We start from the raw sequence: 20,903 nt of genomic DNA, 5'->3' as shown, positions 1-20,903 counted from the left end.
TACTGGCTGATTGTGTGTGTCAACTTGACACAGAGTTATCACAGAGAAAGGAGCTTCACTTGGGGAAGTGCCTCCATGAGATCCAGCTGTAAAGCATTTTCTCAATTAGTGATCAAGGCTGTGAGGGCCTCTTGTGGGTGGTACCATCTCTGGGCTGGTAGTCTTGGGTTCTATAAGAAAGCAAGCTGAGCAAGCCAGGGGAAGCAAGCCAATAAAGAACATCCCTCCATGGCCTCTGCATCAGCTCCTGCTTCCTGACCTGCTTGAGTTCCAGTCCTGACATCCTTTGTTGATCAACAGCAATGTGGAAAGTGTAAGCTGAATAAACCCTTTCCTCTTCAATTTGCTTATTTGTCATGATGTTTTGTCCAGGAATAGAAACCTTGACTAAGACACTTGGGTAAATGCCAGCCAGTGGACAGCTGAAGAAGACCTGTTATGCATATGTAAGCATTTTATTTCCAAAGGAAATAATGAAGTCATGTTTTCTCATTTGTTGATCCTAAGTTCCATATGCATGCACACATTTTGTATGTGATATGAAAACAGGTTTGATAATTAAAAAATAATCAAAGAGAAAATTAAGGATATACATTTTGTATGTAAGTATTTTAATTAAACCAATCCTGGCATGCAATAAAAATACAGTAATGAAAATAAATAAATTCCTTGTGTATAAATTCATCACACTTACACGTGTGGAGGATAACAAATGGTGATACACATAGCAGAGGCTGTGCTGGATCATGTTTATCCCATCTCTCAAGCCTGATCTACAGCTCACTGGCTTAATACAAAGGCAGCACACACACTCCAAAATATTTGTTCCAATTTTGATGAGGAGAAATTGAAATCTTTGCAATCTTTCTCCATCCAGATTACTGCAGCCTTGACTGAGAATCAGCAGTTCAGTACTACTAGCTGTTAATTGCACAAATCAGTTCACTTCTCTAGCTTGTGTCTATCCCTTCCCACATGCAATAAATAGCAGAGACTCAGGGCAAGTGAAAACATGGTACATATTTTCCTCTCCAAAGTACCTAAACAAAAATTTTAAAAAATGATACAGACACAAGAACTTTTCTATTTAACATCAATAAACATGCCAAACTGAGTGGAAAAGAGTCCATGAGAATTCAACCTCACAGAAAGGAGTATAAGTAACTAAATAAATTGAGGAGGGGGAATGGCTTGACCAGTGACAAATGTCTACCCAGATAAAATCCTTTCCCCAAATTAAGTGGATTTCTTAGTGGATAAACAACATGAATACATACATGCAATGATATATGTATATATTGAGCAGGTTTTATTCATGCTTTTATATATACATATATATATGTTTATAGAAAATGTGTGTATGTGTGTATAAAGAAGGTATGGATTGGAAAGAGAGCTAGAGTTAAATATGAAAGAGTCTAGTATACGGGGATAAAGTAGGAAAATCTTGTATACATATTATACTCTCAAAAAATAAAAGAAGAAATAAAAAAGTAAGTTTACTTTAAAGTGAGGCATAAAAATATAATGTATATGTATTTAAGTACCATTACTTAATATTTTCAATATATGTTACATATTGCTGTATTGTTTATGATAAATATTTCTGTGTACACAAAATCATATTTAAGGTGAAAAGAAATGATATGCACTTTTATACTTTGCCAAAATTTAAAAAAAGCACAATATGATTACTGCCTAGTCACCTATGTGTGACAATACATGATAGCTTATTATTCTCATTCAGATGTATATATACACTTATACCATAGTATATGTGTATATACGTGTTTATGTGTTTGATTAAGTATCTTGTACACCTGGAGACCAGATACCTGCATTGGATATTTTTCTTGATCACTATTCACCCTTTATATATTTATTCCTTTATGAGCTAGGGCCTCTCACTAAACCTGGAACTAACCAATTATCTATGCATTTTGTGCAGCAAATTCCAGGGACCCATCTGTCTCTACTTTCCCACTACCGGGATAATGGTTGCATGCTACCTTGCCTGGCTTTTACATGGGTTCTAGGGATTCAAACTGAAGCCCATATGCTTGAACCTCAAGCACTTTATTATGTGAGCCACTTCCTATGTGCCTAGCTATAATTTACTTACCAGTGATAAAACTCAGCCTCGTTTTCTCACGGCAACATTAATTTTGAAATTTTGTATGATCTTACAGATATTCCTAACAAAGGAGTCAATAATTAAATATAAACAGCTCACCGTGGGGGCCTCCCTGTCATTTTTTGTATGTTTCTCTTCAATGTTTTTTGAAATAATCCTTATTTATTGACTTACTGGACACTCTGGAAGACAGAGGGTGGAATGCTCACTGAGTTTTAGAGCTTAAATGTTTCCTTTGAGAGCTCATTAGCTGCAAATGTTGCTGGTTCCAGAATCTTCTCAACCTCTGAAACCCACACTTTTTATTCTCTTTTGTAAGATAACGCTCTTTCAACCCCCATAGATTCTTCATTTGACACCTGTAAATTTTATGTGTCAAGGGGCATCAAAAATGTGTGACCTGTTAACACATGCTTAAGTCTTCTACAGTTTTTCTCTTAATTCTAGTAGTCAGGTTTTACTCTGTCTTCATAATTATGGGCTCTCTAGGCTTATTGAATTGTATTGGGTAATCCACAATTTTAGAATGAGAAAAATTTTGCAAATAAAGGGATTTAACATTCTTTAATCTGCTTATATAATAAATATAGAATTAGAATTAGCTGTTCTCCACTGTAGGACTTTAAATTATTTTGCACAAATATATTCAATCTAGTCCTTCATAATCATATTTGTACTTATTGCTTTATGAACATGATGCTCTAAATTCTGCCTGCAAACGAATTATTTGTACTTCTGGTAAGAGAACTGAGACAGGAGAGGCCCTTGGTCTTGAGAAGATCATATGCCCCAGTACAGGGGAATGCCAGGGCCAGGAAGCAGGAGTAGGTGGGTTGGGGAGCAGGGCAAGGGGAGGCTATAGGGGACTTTCAGGATAGCATTTGAAATATAAATAAAGAAAATATCTAATAAAAAAAGAGAGAACTGAGACAGCTACACACAAGCGTTCTCATCTCAACCCTTTAGCAAGAGTGTCAGAAGAAGGCCCCTCATTCTCCTACTCATTATCAGACTGCCATTCATACTTCTTGTCCAATCTTGTACATTTTAGCCAGCCAACCAATAAAATGATTTCTAAGTTAATGAATTATGTGCTTTGAAAAATAGGAAAACGTTAAAACTTCAACCTGCATGTCCCATGTATGGCCAAATTTGCCTTCTAAGCAACAGTTTTGTAAAATGATGTACCTGAAAAACTTAGATCTTTGTCTTTTTAGGCTCTGGCAAGGATATTTTCAAAGCTGGAAAACCATGACTTTTGCTAATGAAAAGCATTTATATTTTCATTCATTTTTATTTTTAACGTGTCTCTGTGAAATCCATGTATATGTTCATAGTTGTGTATGTGCGTGTGTATCTCTCTCTCTCTCTCTCTCTCTCTCTCTCTCTCTCTCTCTCTCTCTCTCGTGTGTGTGTGTGTGTGTGTGTGTGTATGTGTGTATGTGTGTGTCTTTTGTGTGCCAGCCATAATACATGTATGGAGGTCGGAAAACAACCTCAGGAATTGTTCCCCAACTTCAATTGCTTAGGACACAGTCTCCTGCTGTTTACTGCTACATAAAATAAACTAGTTCCTCTTGAGTTTCTGGTAATTCTCCCATTCACATCTTCCACCTTGTTATCCTCTGTCTGGGATGAAAGATTGAAGCTGCTGCATCTGACTTCATTTGAGCCACAGAGATGTGCAACTTTGAAACTCAAACTTTGGCAGAGTGCACACTTGCTGAGCTACCCATCTAGCCAGATTTTGTTCTCATTATTTCTTAACACAGTGCTCTATTAATGAGACTCTCCCAGTAGAATCAATAATGTGCTCATACATAAACTTTAAATTAAACCCACCATGTTTATTAAAGCAGAATTTTATTTTATTTTCAATCCATATGAACACTAATAATAGAAGAATGCTTAAAATGAAATCTCTTTGGGCACTTTCATAGTATGTACTCAATGTATAGGGAAGTTTGAATTAAGTACTCATTATGAGATGGATGTATGGCCCAGTGGCTGTGGCAAACTTTGCTACAATGATTCCTAGGTAAGAAAGATGCTTCATCACTTAGGTTTCATGATTTCCAAGAGAAGATCAGGGACATGGAGTTTTCCTGGCTTATTCTCATTCCACTCAGAAGAAACACATTCACTTATAGTCACATCAAAGGACAAATAACTTCATATGAGTAAAGGTATCAGAATACTGTCTGTGAAGTTTTCAGACATTTTCTGCTTCATATCATGCTGAGGTTCAAAGCCAAGGCCTTCTGTGTGAGGCTTTACCACTGAGCTATGTGACCAGACTCCCAACATCTTTCTTTAATTAATTAATTAATTAACACTTTAGCTTTTATTGACCCCCCCTCCAAGTCCACCCTCCACTGTTCCACATCCCAAACCTCCTCCCCACCCCGTTTCCACGAGGAAGTCCCCACCCGCCACACCCACCCCACCTGACCTCTAAACTCTTGGCAGCCTCCAGCCTCTTGGGGGTTAGGTGCATCATCTCTGATTGAACCCAGACCTGGTAGTCCTATGTTTCATTAGGGAAAGGGTGAAGGAAGCTAAGGAGGAGGGTGACCCTGAAGGAGAACCAGCAGTCCAAGTTAATCTGGACCCCCGAGATCTCTCAAACACTGGACCACTAAACAGGAAGCATATGCCAGCTGATACGAGACTCCCAATTTTTTTTTTTAAGTAATGGAAAGAAAAGTGTTTGCTTAACAGAATTGGAAAGTGATTCAACAATAGGTGAGCTGGGTTATATCTTTTTAAAGGCCATGATTGATTCCAACTTTGAGAAATGAATTCCTGACATTACTTGAAAATAAAATAGTTAAAAACATTTAATCCCACCGAAGTGGGGTGGCGTTCCATTAACAGGGAACCCACTGTAACCAACTCTGTTAAAGTTGACACACAGAAAGGGAGAACATGGCAGAGAGTCTACTGTGACACAAATAAGGAGGAATTAGATGTACCCAAGGTCTAGAATTTGTCAGTGGAAAGACCAAACTTTGAAAGCCATGAAAGTCAGATTTGATTCTCCAATTGTACGACTGAATATGTTATTGTTTTAAACCACACAGTTCTTCTCTCATAACTAAGTGCAGGACAGGAAGCTAATAGACTATTAATTAAGTGTTCTTATTTATTATCCATTCTAATATTCCCTTAGCTTTACCAAGACAAGATGAGAAATGCTTCAGGTAGGATGCAGTATTATAGTTTTGAGTTGGGTTACAGAATAAACAAGTATAGCTAATATGTAACACTTGTGATTCTAACTAGCTATGTTACTTGCTAAATGGACACATTTCATATGGACACTAATTTTTCTGCCTCAGTTTCTTATTTTCTCTAATTTGTAAAATAGAGTGTTTTTAATATTAAAATAAATGATGTAATACCTAATTCTCTCATACGTTGAGAAAATTGTTTAAATAAAGAAAATTTGAAACTCTATGTGGCTCTTTTTGATAATAGAGTCTAAAAAAGTACAGGAATCTTTCAGATCTGTAGATGGCATCTTAGGACACTCAGAACATATTTTTAAAGTATATTATAAAAAACAAATGATTTACAGATTCAAATATGAATTCAGTAATTTGATTTGTATGTTAGAGGTCTAATAGTCACTTTAAAATACAAAATGAAAATATAATGTGACTTGTAAAGGATTATATGAGGTAATTAATATTGATAAAGTTGTCAGGATTAAGTTTTAACAGATATTTTAATATATTTTATTATAGTATTAAGTTATATACATATATGTATTATGTAGATATTAAAATGTAAAATTTTTCTTCTCTTCAGCCTACACTCACGAAAACACCAAAATTTCATTTGCATTCTATAGCTTTCCTTTCGAATAAACCTTTGCAGATTTCTTGGCATCAATGCCAGTCTTAATGTTACTATAGCAATTGCCATGGAAATGTTGTCAATTAGTTCTACACAGTCTCCAGCATAATCTTTCATATTATATGCCATTTGGCAACTTTATAATGATTTACACATCATTTATTTTTACCAGAAAGTTACATTACTGCAAATTTATGTGCCAAGCTTGGTTGATGATCATGGCAGGCCTGCCTTTTTCTGGAAAGAAAGGGCAGAGGAGTGGAGAGGACACTGTATTTATTAATTAAGTATTAATAATAATGATTAATTGTGAAGGCAATAGTTTTAAAGTGTTATAGCAATGTTGGCCTCTAGGCTGAATAGTCATATCCTAGAAAAATGAAACAGAAATAACAAGCCTGAAAGTATTAACTCATCAATAACTAGGAATCAAAATGCTATCATTCTATCTTAAGTATTCAAAACTTCCTTTCACATTCCTGGATACATTTCAAATGCATCCTCAACTGTTTCTTTACTGGAAACCAAATAGTTGCAATGCAATGATGTCTGGTCCATAAATCACTGATTAAATAAACATTTTTAGAATTTTAATATACCTGAGTATATTTTGCATCCCTTTCTTTTATGAAATCATTTTAACTGAATTTTAGAAACACAACACTGTACATACTAATGAACATCAAAGTTTGATGTTTTGATGTGTATCGATTGTGTAATGCTCCAATCAGTTTAAATACAGTTAGCTTCTCTAACATTCATCATTTCTTTTTCTTCAGCCCTGTGCTAATCTCACCCTATCTCGGAGGATACCACTCCATTACAATCTTGATTCAATATGTGGCTTTCAGCCATGACAAAATGCTTAATGTTGGGAAGTTACAATGGAAAACGGCTGATACACCTTGCAGGTTTGGAAGATGAAAGTCCAAAAACACATGGCTTCCTGTGTTTAGCCTCTAAGAGGTTTCCTTAAAGGTACCTAGCAATGACTTGCAAACAAGGGAAGGAAGTAGGAGAAAATTATATGACAATAACAGAACAAGAAATCACAAGAACCAAAACTCACATGACAATTAAATAATACTGAAAAGTTCTAGAAAACAGGCTTACTCTTTTTAAAAATATGACCCTATTTTACAATTATTAGCAGAATTGCACAAGAGAGCCATATAAAGCAGGTATTTCACTTTCATTTGGCAAATGAATATCCATCTACTACTACTCAACCTAAAAGGATTTTTTTTAAGGCTGGTACACTTCTGCTATACATTCATTGATTCATAGTGCAAGAGATTTCTTCTGTTTGAAGAAGCTAGACAGCAGAAACACATCACCCTTAATGTATAATCATGCCTCTCTGAAATTGCTTGCCCCTCTTGCTATATCTTGATCTTTTTGTGTGGGAAGCCATTCACCTGTCATGAACAGTGTCTATTTACCCAGGCACCATTCATTGTTGCTGAAGAAACTTCATTAGGCATTAGAGGTGAGAATTAAATACATTCAGCAAATATAAAATATAAAACAGTCTAAATATTTTCCTCTTAGGAAGTTGACTGTTAGTAAATTCATATTCTAAAATATAAGGTATAGAATCCTGAGCATTAATAAAGATTCCCAGAATTATTTAAGGTTAATTCTCCTTTTAGTATTCTAACCACATACTCAACCAAACACTTGACACAAAAGCATTTGAAAATGACTCACCACCTTTTACAGCAATCTTTTTAAAAGAATATGCTTACTAAGCACACATAGATTGATGCTTAGAGCACTTACATGCCATTATCTGCTGGTAGTGACATAGGTACAAAATCATCTCTAGCTAATGATTTTGTCATTCTAATCCAATGACAATTCATCAATTAACAATATTATAACAACTGAAGTAGGTAAGAGAAATGACTGAGTACATATTTGTGTTTGTGCTGACACTAAAGAAACTCTTTATTGATGTAACCAACACTTTAGCATTCTCATCATCTTGTAATATGGATAAAAGCAATGGTTTTGATTTATAGCTTCTCTCTTTATTTATAAGTCTTCCCTCAAAATATCAAACACCACAACAAACTGCCTCTAACAGACTACAAAGATAACTAAGTACTTCTTATGAATAAATGTTTTCTTATATTTTCTAAAACATGTATGAATGGTAGATTGAGGGGTTTGGGCAGTACATTTGCATTTATTTTATATACCTAATAATATCAATTATATTAGAGTTTAATAAAAATAAGAATAATTATATGTAATTATAAGTGTGACTGAAAGTTGGTTTTATGCTTAGAAGATTGCTATAATATGAAAATTATTTTAATGATTTACTATTCAGTCCCATGTGAGTAGCATTAAAGGAAACAAAAAGAATCTAATTTGTATTAAGAATGTAGTTCCACTGAGAAATATGAGCAGACATCTTGTGAAAATGTAGCAAGTAAGAGGAAGAATTTTGGCAATCGTTGCTGGGAGCTCCCAGAGGTCTAGCATAGTTGACTTTTAAACTCTTTATTATTTCTAACTACTTTGCAAATATACTATGGCCATGTATTCTTAAAACTAGTCGACAAATATAAAATATTTTCCCATAAAACGTAAAAAGAAAAGAATATTGGAAAAAATTCTAGAACATTTAAAGTAATAATTGATTGGAGGGCACAAAAAGAAAAACTAAAGAACATGTAGTAAGCTATAAAATGTAGTTTCACATCTGTTATTATAAATGAGAACACACACACACATACACACACTCACATACACACATATGCATATATAAATTTCAGAGATGGAACAGAAATTGACTATGATGTACATACTTGTGGGTATCCTGACCCCTTCTAGAATCTTCACATGTATACAAAACTTGACTTTTGGTTTTATACATTTTTAAATTAATTGTATCCATTTTTCTTGTAATATTATAAATCATAAGGTGTTTAGCAAATTTTAACAAGTGCAATGAATCCTATTTGTTGGTGTTTAATTCTGTCCTGGGATGCTGTCTAGGAGATGAACATACAATGGTGACATTCCCATCAAAAGGTATTATCCACAATGTGATACTGGGTCTAGTGCTTAAATAATTAAATCTAAATTATTTAAGTCAGGGAATTGTTTTTGATTTTCAAATTTATTACATTATTATGATTATAATTAGTAAGCATTACTACTCAATCCAAAACTATCAGTCTTAAAATTATTTACAAAATAAAGGCTAGACAAATAAATCTGTGAGAAAACAGTAATAGAATATGCCATTAACATGTATGTCCGTGTGTTTTCATATATATGACTAAGTACATGTTTGCATATATGTGGACATGTGTGTGTCTATGTGTTCAAGTACATGCTTGAATGTAAACAACTCAGGTTGTTATAGGATAGCTTTCTTGATCATTCAACACCTATATCCTACAAAGCCACTCACTGAGCCATGAGCTCACCCTTTTAGCTAGTCTACGAAGCTACCTTGATCCAGGGATACATGTGACAGGCAGTCCTGCACACCCAACTGTAATTTAGGTTCTGAGAATTTTTATACAGCATGCCTCTTCCCCTGCTAAGTCATCTCCCAGGCCCTCATACTTTTAGAACTTAAAATAATAGTCCAATTTTATTTTTCTCTGTATGATAATGCCTTCAATGGCAATGCTTTCTCACAACTCATATTTGTTGATATTAAATATTAAACTTTAAATAGTTTGGTGACCATAGTTCAATTGCTGAATACATATAAATATTTAAAACAATGTATGATAATATGATCTTTTGGAATTTAGATGATTTTGTTGCTAGTATAAAATTATGTTAAGTTATAGTTCTATAGGAAAACAATACATTTTTAAAGAATATCTACAAAGCCGGGCATGGTGGCGCACGCCTTTCATCCCAGTACTCAGGAGGCAGAGGCAGGCGGATTTCTGAGTTCGAGGCCAGCCTGGTCTACAGAGTGAGTTCCAGGACAGCCAGGTTTCTATACAGAGAAACCTTGTCTTGAAAAACAAAACAAAACAAAAAGATTATGTACAAATACATGTACATATCTAAAACTTTATGTAGAGACTTTGAATTTAAATAAGATTTTTTCAATGACAATATAGAAATAACAAAATAATTAGTATTTATTAATAATAAAATAATTATTATTCTGCTAATACATAATATCTGACAATATAAAGGCAGCTTTCTTCATTATTGAATGTTCTAGGCATAAGTGATAATTAATGAAGGATATCTTAAAGCTCAAATACTGCAGAAATAGTATTCTTAAAAAATCCTGGATACTCATAATTCATTTTAAAGGGTAATATTAAAGCACCTAAATCATACAGAGACATCTGTAAAATAATATACTTCAGGCATGAACAGTCAGAGTAAAACTTAAGCTTTTTGTTATTTGGGCTTACGATAGCTTCCCTTACATGAAATTATTCCTTGATTGTGATAATGTAAACAAATTCTCTCACTTTGTGGAATGTGTGTAGGAAGAAAGGCATACAAAAAGCATCTTCTATTTTCATAATGTAATCTGAGCTATCCAAGAGAGAGGGAGCTAATGTTTTACACCAACTAGCCTGTCATTTGCAGTATTCCAGATGTTCAAATGCTTTCATATGTGATTGGCCATGATGTCTACCTGTACATTTAGAAGGTTAGATGCCCACTTAGTACTCCTGAGCTATTATTCCTGAAATACTCAAATCACTTGTACCAAGGTTCTAAAAATGTGCATTCTAACAGTGAAAAATATAGAATCTCATGAAATACAAATAAACAGTATCTCATGAAATGCAAATAAATTACAAAAGTTGAACCGAAAAATGAAAGACGATATCTTCATAAAAATAAAGCCCCAAACACTTCCCCATTTTGGGGGGGGGATTGCAGGCTGGTACAAGCACTCTGGAAATCAGTCTGGGGGTTCCTCAGAAAATTGGACATAGTATTACCTGAAGACCCAGCTATACCTCTCCTGGCCAAATACCAAAACGATGCTCCAACATATAACAAGGACACATGCCTTTTTTATAATAGTTAGAAGCTGGAAAGAACCCAGATGTCCTTCAACAGAGGAATGGATACAGAAAATGTGATACACTATTACAATGGATTTAGCTATTAAAAACAATGAATTCATGAATTTCTCAGGCAAATGGGTGGAAGTAGAAAATATCATCATAAGTGAGGTAACCCAATCACAAAAGAACACACATGGTGTGCACTCACTGATAAGTGGACATTGGCCCAAATGCTCGGAATACCCAAGATACAATTCAGAGACCACATCAAGCTCAAGAAGAAAGAAGACCAAAGTGTGGGTGCTTCAGTCCTTCTTAGAAGGGGTAACAATGTACTCACAGGAGTAAATAAGGAGACAAAGTGTGGAGCCGAGACTGAAAGAAAAGCCATCCAGAGACTGCCTACCTGGGGGATCCATCCCATATACCGTTACCAAACCCAGACTGTATTGTGGATACCAAGAAGTGCTTGCTGAAAGGAGCCTGATATAGCTGTCTCCTGAGAGGCTCTGCCAGAGCCTACAAATAGAGGTGGATGCTTGCAGCCAACCATAAGACTGAGCAAGGGGTCCCTAGTGGAGTATTTAGAGAAAGGAATGAAGGAACTGAAGGGGTTTGCAACCTCAAAGGAAGAACAATAATATCAACCAGCCCCCCCAAGAGCTCCCAAGGATTAAACCACCAACCAAGAAGTACACATGGAGAGACCCATAGGTCCAGCTGTATAAGTAGCAGAGGATGGCCTTGTTGGTCATCAGTGGGAGGAAAGGCCCTTGGTCCTGTGAAGACTCGATGCCCCAGGGTAGGGGAATTCTAGGATGGGGAGGTTGTGTCAGGGAACACCCTAGTAGAACCAGGGGAAGGGGGGATAGAATAGCAGGTTTCAGGTTTGGGGGACCAGGAAAAGGGATAATTGAAGTGTAAATAAAGAAAATATCCAATAAAAAAAAGAAATAAAAAAAAAAGAAAGCCTCATATAAGAGTGGGAAGAACATATGCCTGCAGGTTTATGGATCACATTATTTTTCTATATTTACAGGAGTGAGAGAAAGCAGTAACGGTGAGGTTGTTGTTAGGTCACATGTACCTTGTACCTTTAATTATTCACATTGCTGTAGATGTACAAACCATGGGTTAGAAATAAGTAATATTTCATGTAAGTTTGGCAAAATCATTTATAAAGAGAACTTGTGAATAAATTTGGTGTGTGGTTGCTCTAACACAAGTGTGAAGTCTGTTCCCTGTAGGCTCAGTTAAGGTAAACTCATAAATAAAGGTTCACTTCAAATAGACCTGATTTTGTAGTGCTTTACTGACAGAGGCATCGTACAACTGAATTAATTTAATTAGTGAATAGATTAATTTCCTCCTTTAGATCATCAGAAAGAATTCTTCAATTCCAGGAGGAAATCTCAAGGACAAAAGATAATTTGCCTGTAAATAATTAATTTTCATGTAAATAGCCTGGGAAGGCAAAATGTTTAATTGACTATCAGACACTCCAATTGCTATGCTTCCTTAAGATAGCACACAGAAGCAGAGGGCATGCCTCTTGTGTGCTTTAGGTGAGCTTATCTTCCACACTTATGTTTTCATTATCCCCCAAACACACTAGATAAGACAGGGTCAAGAACACCAACCTCTTCCTATTTTAATAGATGAGTCTATTTTGAGAATTGTCTGGGAGTGCTTTCTTTATCCAAGACATACTAATGTAGTAACAACCAGAGAAATGAAAATATGAAAATAGACAGAATCCTAAATAGGAGATAACACAAAATCGTATCTGTTATAAATTTCATGCGTCATTGATTAATCACTAGTCATTAGAATTACTTAGTTTAATGAATCTAATATTAGTGTTTAGTATCAAAATGAATTTTGATATTGTAGGAAAAACAGAACACTCCCTTTAATAAGTTTCTCTGTATCAATGTCTTGATATTTTTAAAAATAAAATTGATGATATTGTAGTAATAAGAACTATTTTATAGCTTTAGAAACTTATAATAAGCTCAATCAAAATTTTCATTATACACACAAAAGTAGTTACTATGAAACATGATTTTAAACAAATACTAAAACTTAAATCAATTTTAGGAGAATGATATTTGAATTTTTTACCAGGTTATAAACTTGTTGATGGAATACCCAAGACGGGATGATACCTTTGATAGGACAATTTTTTTATTATTATTATTATGTGTTACGACTAGAGAAAACCAAGTTGTATTGGTTTCATAAAAAAAAATAGTGAGAAACTTCTGTTGTTCAGAAGTTAGAAAATAGACAAAACATTTGGATTTAAATGAATGTCAACATGGGAACATTTGTCTCAGTAAGTTCTTTAAAAGGTAAGTTGTGCAAGTCTAGAAAACAGTATTAGATACTTTCAGACATTCTTTGTATCTCAGTTTTTCTCATCTAATTGTCTTTTCCTAGATGATAGGTTGTAGGATAAAGAACTGATTGAGAGTTTAGAATACTTTTCAAACATTGAAATGACTATCAAACTATACAATTCTTAAATATATTAATTCTTTCTATCGTTTTAAAATGAAAAAAAAATAAACATGAGTGTTGATTGAAAGCTCTCTCATTGGGATTTTATACCCACACCCTTGACTCTCTTTAATGAACTTTACTGGGGTTGTATTCCTCTCTGCACAATCCAGGAACCTATTAGTTAACCCAACACTCATTTTCAAAAGCCACAGGAAAGCTTTGTGCTAATCAGGTCTTTCTGTTATGAATGAAAGGGTGTTATTATTCATCCTGTTCTCTCAGTAATGTTTTCTAAGAAAGCCAGTCCAATAGCAATGTTGATTAAAAATGGAAGTCCTTTGTTCACTAGAGTTATTTACGATTAATATTTCCTACATTTTATGTGTATATAGTTATGAATTAAAGTGATACTGTAAGAATATAGAGATTCAAATCGATAAAGCATCATTAATTACCTGATCTATTCTAAAGAGACCTTGGATCACTGTTGATGTTTTAGAATCAGGGTCATTTTATCCTCTTTGTCATGGTTTAAGATGAGGCAATTAAATCAAATGACAGGTTTCTTCTTGCTCCAATAATCTTTGACTTACTGAATCATTCTTTCTGCTTAAAATTGTTCTTCTAATACATGAATCAGGATTATAGTACAGACTTCTTATTTTAAAATTCTATGTATTATTACAAAACATTTTAATGTGTGCCTATTTTTTACATAAAGGGCACACTATAAATACAGTTGCTTCATTGCTAATATAAATTAAGTATTTTTTTTGTGTATTTCCAGATATGTTTTTGAATATGATAGGAGATGATATTTTGGGTTCTGTGTTTTTAAAAACCATTATAAGCAATGTTTTGCAAATATTCAAATGTGTTTTCATGATTAGAATTGTTCCCATTCCAAACATCCACGATGATATAGTGTTCTTCAGTAGCCTGCTTTATTGTGGGCATATACTATATTAACACGTAAACTCTCAGCATGAACTCTCAGCTACTTGGAGACAGAATTACATTTAATTTTCTTACTTAACCTAACAGTTAAGATCAGTAATTCTCAACCTTCCTAATGCTGGCACTCTCTAATACAATGTCTTTTACTGGGAAAACCTACTACAGTAAAACTTATTTTTATTGCTACCTCATTACAGTGATTTTGCTACTAGTATGAATTGAAATATAAATATTTGTGTTTTTAGTGATCTTAGGCAAACCCCGTGAAAGGGTTTTTTGACCCCTCAAAAGAGTCACAACTGGTTGAGTACCACTGTTCTAGAAAAGGGTAACTTCTAAAGATGTATAGAGTATTTCTTATTACTTTTTTTTTCAAAAGAATATCAGAATTTATCGAGGATAATACTAGAAACTTTGGAGCTTAATTTGAAAATAGTACTAATAACTAGTTTTAATACAATTGAGTATCTATTATTGTCAACAATTGCTTTAGGTGTTATGACTAGCGTGCTATAGAATCATACATATTTTATCATCATTAAGTGAGAATTGGGAAAATAAAATAAACTAAACCAAAGAGAAAGTGGGAGGTGTATGTAAAGATTCTGACTTTGAACCTCAGCTCTTTACTCCTGGACTAAATTTTAACCACAGGAATCATTTTCACCCTGTTTCTAAAACAACATAATGGCAAATTAACTGGATTTGGGACATGAGAAGTTGGAAGTAAGAACCTATAAATTTTGCACCTCACCCAAATCATAAATATCCTTTGATGTCCAATGTCATGTCTGAAATATTTGGCAGTTGAAAAATCCATTCACTTATGTTTATCAGTGCACACTTTACTCCAAAATGATAACCATGATTTATTTCTTCCTAGAAAGCATATCAAATAATTTGATGCTATGTTAAATAAGTAAATTGGGTACTATTTTAAATCATATTTTCTAACATTTTAGAAAAGTAAACTTAGTTCTCTATCAGAGTGAGATAACGCTGTGTGTTTTTTCTGGGAAAGAACAGTGCCACTTCATTCAGCCAGCCGGGACCTTTTGAAATGCACTGTTGGCATATATTTTTAAAACACAATTTCTAGACAGTTCCTTCAAGAGCTCAAAGGTGGGTATTGACAGCAATCTCATCGTGTGCTTACATTCCTAACTCAGACTTAGTGTGGAAGTTTATTGAATGCCAAGCAGAGATGCTCTGAAAATCCTAGAACATGAGTTGCATTGGTATGATTATTCACCAAATTGACAGAGGGCATCAAAGGGAAAAGCCAGCAAAATCGATGAAAAGCCAGTGGCACAAAAACGTTAAAATACACACGAATACAGTGCTAGAGGGAGAGAACATTCTTAGAAAGCCGATCCTATGATGGAGAGAATAGCTGTAGTTATGGACACGAAAGTTCCTTATGGAAACTAGAAGAAACATTCAACTTATAATCCAAGTGAAAATGACACCGATTTCACAGAAATTTCTACTGGGAGCTATTTGAGAGAATTCTTAAAAACTCAAACCTTTTATTCCCTTGTGCTTTGCAGAAAGTCGCACATTTTAGTGGACAAGGACTAATTTTGATATATTTTTTTCTTGTAAAATAATTTTTACGTAAAATAATTTTTGATGTAGAAAGATTGTACTAGCTGGTTTTGTTTTATCAATGTGACACAAACTGGAGTTATCAGAGAACAGAGTCCTCCCTTGAGGAAATTGTTCCATGAGTTCCAGCTGTAAGGCATTTTCTTAATTAGTGATCAAGGGCTGATAGTCCTGTGTTCTATAAGAAAGCAAGCTGAGCAAGCCAAAGGAAGCAATCTAGTAAACAGCACCCCTCTATGGCCTCTGCATCAGCTCCTGCCTCCAGGTTCTTGCCCTGTGTGAGTTCCAGTCCTGGTTTCCTTTGGTGATGAATAGCAATTTAGAATTATAAGCCTAATAAACTCTTTCCTCTCAAACTTGGTTTTTGGTCATGACGTTTTGTGCAGGAATAGAAACAATGACTAAGACAAAGATTAATCTTTTACTAAAGTCTGTACTTTAGAGCATGCTGAGATTTCCCATACATTAGCATTACAAATAAGATTGTGGAGATAGAATCAGGTATATGATGACATGTTGGTCCTCAGGTTGTTTGCTCGACTTCCCTTACCTGAAATGAGCCCTTTGCATAAATCCAGGAATAACTGAAGACCTAATGGTACAATCAAAGTTAATGTTACCTATTTTAATATCTGTTTAAATGGCCAAATCTGTATGAATAATATTTAGGACCAATCTCACATTGCACTCACGAAAGATGAACATTTCAGGTGAGCCACTTATTTGAGGAAAGGATATTATAAGTATTAATAAATCATTTGTATCAAGTACACTACCATGCCCTCATACTGAATACATAATAAGTACTTATACTTCTTTATAAGATTATATTGTGATGTAAATTGAATATTTCATTTTTTAAAAAAATTATGCTTAAAAGCAAAACAGAAACATTAAAATCTTTTGAAAAAAAAACTATTATATACACCCTTTTTACTTTCAGGTCAAGAATGCCATTTATTTCTAATCATTTAAAAACCCTCAAAGAACGGGAATTAAAGTTATACAAATTATGGAAAAGAGTTAAGTATCTGACACAGTTAATGTATGAAACACTGATATTTTCCATCTCTGATATAAAAGACTTTCAGAGATCACTTGTATCAGAGACCTGGGAGATGAGAGACTCTCAGGACTCAAAGGGAGGGACCTTAGATGAAATGTCATACAGTGGGGAGAGGGAACTTGTAGAGTCTAGCTCTAGCAGAAAGACAGGGTGTCAAGTGGAGGGATGGGGTTGTCATCTTACAGTCAAAATCTCTGACTCAGAAATGTTCCTGCCTAAAAGAACTTCATCGGAAAAAAAATGGAGACTGAGGGAAAGCAGGTCCAGAGACCTGCCCAAACTGGAAACCAGCTCAAGGAGATGCTCCAAGGCCCATGATGGATGTTGGGGTGTACTTACAGACAGGATCCTAGAGCATGGCTGCCCTCAGAGAGGCCCAACAAGCAGCTGATCAAGACAGACACAGATACTTACACCCAAGCAATAAACAGAAGCCAGGGACCCCTGTGGTTAAAGTAGGGAAAGGCTGGAAAAAGTTGAGGAAGAGGGCTACCCCATAGGAAGACCCGCAGTCTGAACTAACTTGCACCCCTAAGATCTCTCAGACACTAAACCACCAATCAGGCAGTACACACAAACTGGTCTGAGGTCATAGACACATATACAACAGAGGACCACTTGGTCTGGAGTCAGTGAAAGAAGATGCACCTACCCTTTGAGAGACTTGAGGACCCTGGGAGAAGGGAGGTCTGGTAGAATGGTGGCAGGGGGTGAAGCTATGGGGGTAGGGACATCCTCTTGGAGTAGGGGGAGGAGGAATGGAATGAGGAACTGCCAGAGGGTGGACCAGCAGGTGTATAATGACTGGACTCTAAAAAATGATTAAAGATAATTAAAAAACAATTAACCTATATACCATAATCTAAAATATCTCAAATTAATTTGCAGGTAGCAAGAGCTTATAAAACACATACTACTCAAAATGAAAACAAATATCTTCTTCATATGAAATCTCAACCTAGGACATAATAAAGTGTGTAAATCCATAATATCAAAACTCTGTTCAACAAGGTTTCAGGAACTACATGTGTGTTCTTAGAATTAACTTATTCTTATTCTATCTGTAGAGAATTCCAACGCATCTTAACCAGTTCTAATTAACATTAGCAAAACATTTCTAATCAAAATAGTAATAGTATTAGTTATTTTTCCCCTCAGGATATTCTAAAATGATTGTAATGTTTAAAATCTCACACACAAATTTCATGAAGTGTCAAGATATTAAAAAGCGGTCTGAAATTCACTCTTGACATATACAGCAAATTTCTCTCTTATAACTATGGTGTCTGACTGTGATGTTTTTCATGTCCTTGTGGACAAAAAATAAGGCCAACCAATCTAAATTCTTGCTTATTATATTTTGAAAAGAAGCACGTTGTTTCTTCTGAAATCAGAAGGGAAATTACCTGGTGATTAAATGGACCAAATGAATTAGGGGTTACAAATAGACAGTCAATAAGCTAACATATTTACCTGTACTTTATTTGTTATCAGAGTAAAGCATATTAGAAAGCATATATTAGGGAATCTCAAAATCAGAAGCAGTATAAAATGCTTTATAATTTTTTTGTTTCTGAAATTATAATTCTGCATCATCTTCCTACTTCCTTCTTCTTTCTCTAATTCCTCCCATGTAAATGTCTTGTTATTGTTCAAATTCAGAACTTTTTCCTTCATTGTTTGTTATATACACATATCTAAGTGTGTGTGTAAAAATCCATAAGGAATCATGTTAACTATCTACCTAAAATATATATGATACATGTAATTGGTACATAGATGCACATATGTAATTTAAATAGAAATATCTTATCTGAGCTGAAAATGCTCCCTACAAGGGCCAAAAAGTACCTATTAATATCCACAAGATAAGTCATGAGGAATACTGTTTTTGGTTCTTGGTCAGAGTTATCCAAGAGAAACCTAAAACATTACAAGCTATTACTATATCTATTTATTTTCTGATGGTGGGAGAAAGTAGGTAATTTTTGATGAACATTTCATGTACTTCATACACATAACCCAGAGGCTACTGGCTAGAAATGATCTGTAAGCCTTAGGAGTAGCTTTCATGGATACCTACTGGTATCCATGAAGTATCCAAAAAAGGGAAGAAACCAACTGTCCTGCCTAGCTAATGATACTTATGAAGTACAACAAAACCAACATGGCACAATAAGCCTAATGGTGCAGTTCTAGTGTACTTACTTGGCTGTAACCAGCAAATTGGAATTCAGATGAGCTAAACAAGAGAAAAACCTAGTCATCTACACAATTAGTGAAGGAGGAGAAACTATTACCACTACCTTACTATACCAACATTGTCTCCAACTATATTCAAAATATTTGCCTGGATAGCAGCAGGTAAGTATAGTCCCAACCCTTCCTCAAGGAAACTTATACTTTAAGAGAGAGAGAATATTACAGAGAATCACAACCAATCAAAATGCAGTGCTGTAGGTAGAGCCTTATCCCTAGTAGTTGCACCTACAATAAAACTCCTTTACCTATGGCCTAGGGATCATTATAGAAAAGGAGGCAGACTGTTAGTCTATGTCTTTTTGTTGGGGAATTGAGTCCATTAATGTTAACAGATATTAAGGAATAGTGATTGTTGCTTCCTGTTATTTTTTATGTTATTTTTATGTTAGTGTGATTATCTTCTTAAACCATCAACCAAAGAGTACACATGGAGAGACCCATGGCTCCAGCCGCATATGTAGCAGAGGATGGCCTTGTTGGATATCAATGGGGGGGCGGGGTGAGATAGAGGGTTTTCTGAGGGGAAACCAGAAAAGAGGAAAACATTTGAACATTTGAAATGTAAATAAAGAAAATATGTAATTAAAAAGAAGAAGAAGAAAAAGAAGAAGAAGGAGGAGGAGGAGGAGGAGGAGGAGGAGGAGGAGGAGGAGGAGGACGAGGACGAGGACGAGGAGGAAAGATTCTAGGAGCCAGAGAATCAGAGAACTTGTTTTGAAACTGTCTCCCGGAAGTGTTAGATGCTACACCCATTAACAAGAATGTGAGCTGAATGAGGATAACAATAGACATGTTAATTTGGATGGGAATTCTCTCAGGGTTCCACCCTACATGAATAATTTCAGGCAACTAAGAAATGCTAAGAATAGAAGTAGTCTTCCTAAGAGAAGAACACACCAATTGGTTATCCAATAATAAATGGTTAGCCTAGGAACATACATTCAAGTAAGATTAGACAAACTGAAAAGGATTTGAAAAGGAGCAAATTAGGGTTACATGGGAAATTTCTAGATGGAAGATAAAAAACAGGGAATAGATGCTATAAAAATTATTATCAACAATTCAAGGAAATATTTAAAAATAAGAATCACTATCCATATGGATATATTAAATGAGATTCAACTAATTATTGTACCAATTTTCACCACCAGTAACAATTTCCCAGAGTAACCTGAGCTACAAAACCTTTCTGCAAAGCTGAAGTGATGGAGAATGTTTATAATGCAGAAGAAACGCACACTGAACAAAATTTGTTTTGAATGAATTTAATGTAATCTGGAAGGCATGTCATGATATATTATATTTGTTCTAAACTACACAGTTAAAATGTAAGGTGTTTATGTTTGTGTGCTTTTGTGTAGAGTACACACACATATATCACACATAGAGGGTGAACAGAGGAGAGATTTTTGTCACCATCATTAGCTGAAAGGAATGCCTGAAAATTGACAGTATTTGGAACACTGGCATCTACTGTCATGATCACCTT

The 20,903-nt window shown here is 34.8% G+C and overlaps 1 protein-coding gene across 3 annotated transcripts in view; it reads right to left on the bottom strand.

Annotated features, from left to right (window-relative positions):
• Cdh9 (cadherin 9) overlaps positions 1-20,903 on the bottom strand; it is a 128,589-nt gene that overhangs the window by 97,666 nt on the left and 10,020 nt on the right. The gene's annotated exons all lie outside the window — the stretch shown is intronic.

The sequence above is a fragment of the Mus musculus genome, chromosome 15, assembly GCF_000001635.26.
Source record: "Mus musculus strain C57BL/6J chromosome 15, GRCm38.p6 C57BL/6J".
Classification (NCBI taxonomy): domain Eukaryota; kingdom Metazoa; phylum Chordata; class Mammalia; order Rodentia; family Muridae; genus Mus; species Mus musculus.
Note: the sequence above shows the minus strand (reverse complement) of the source record. Positions and strands in the feature narration are given on the sequence as shown.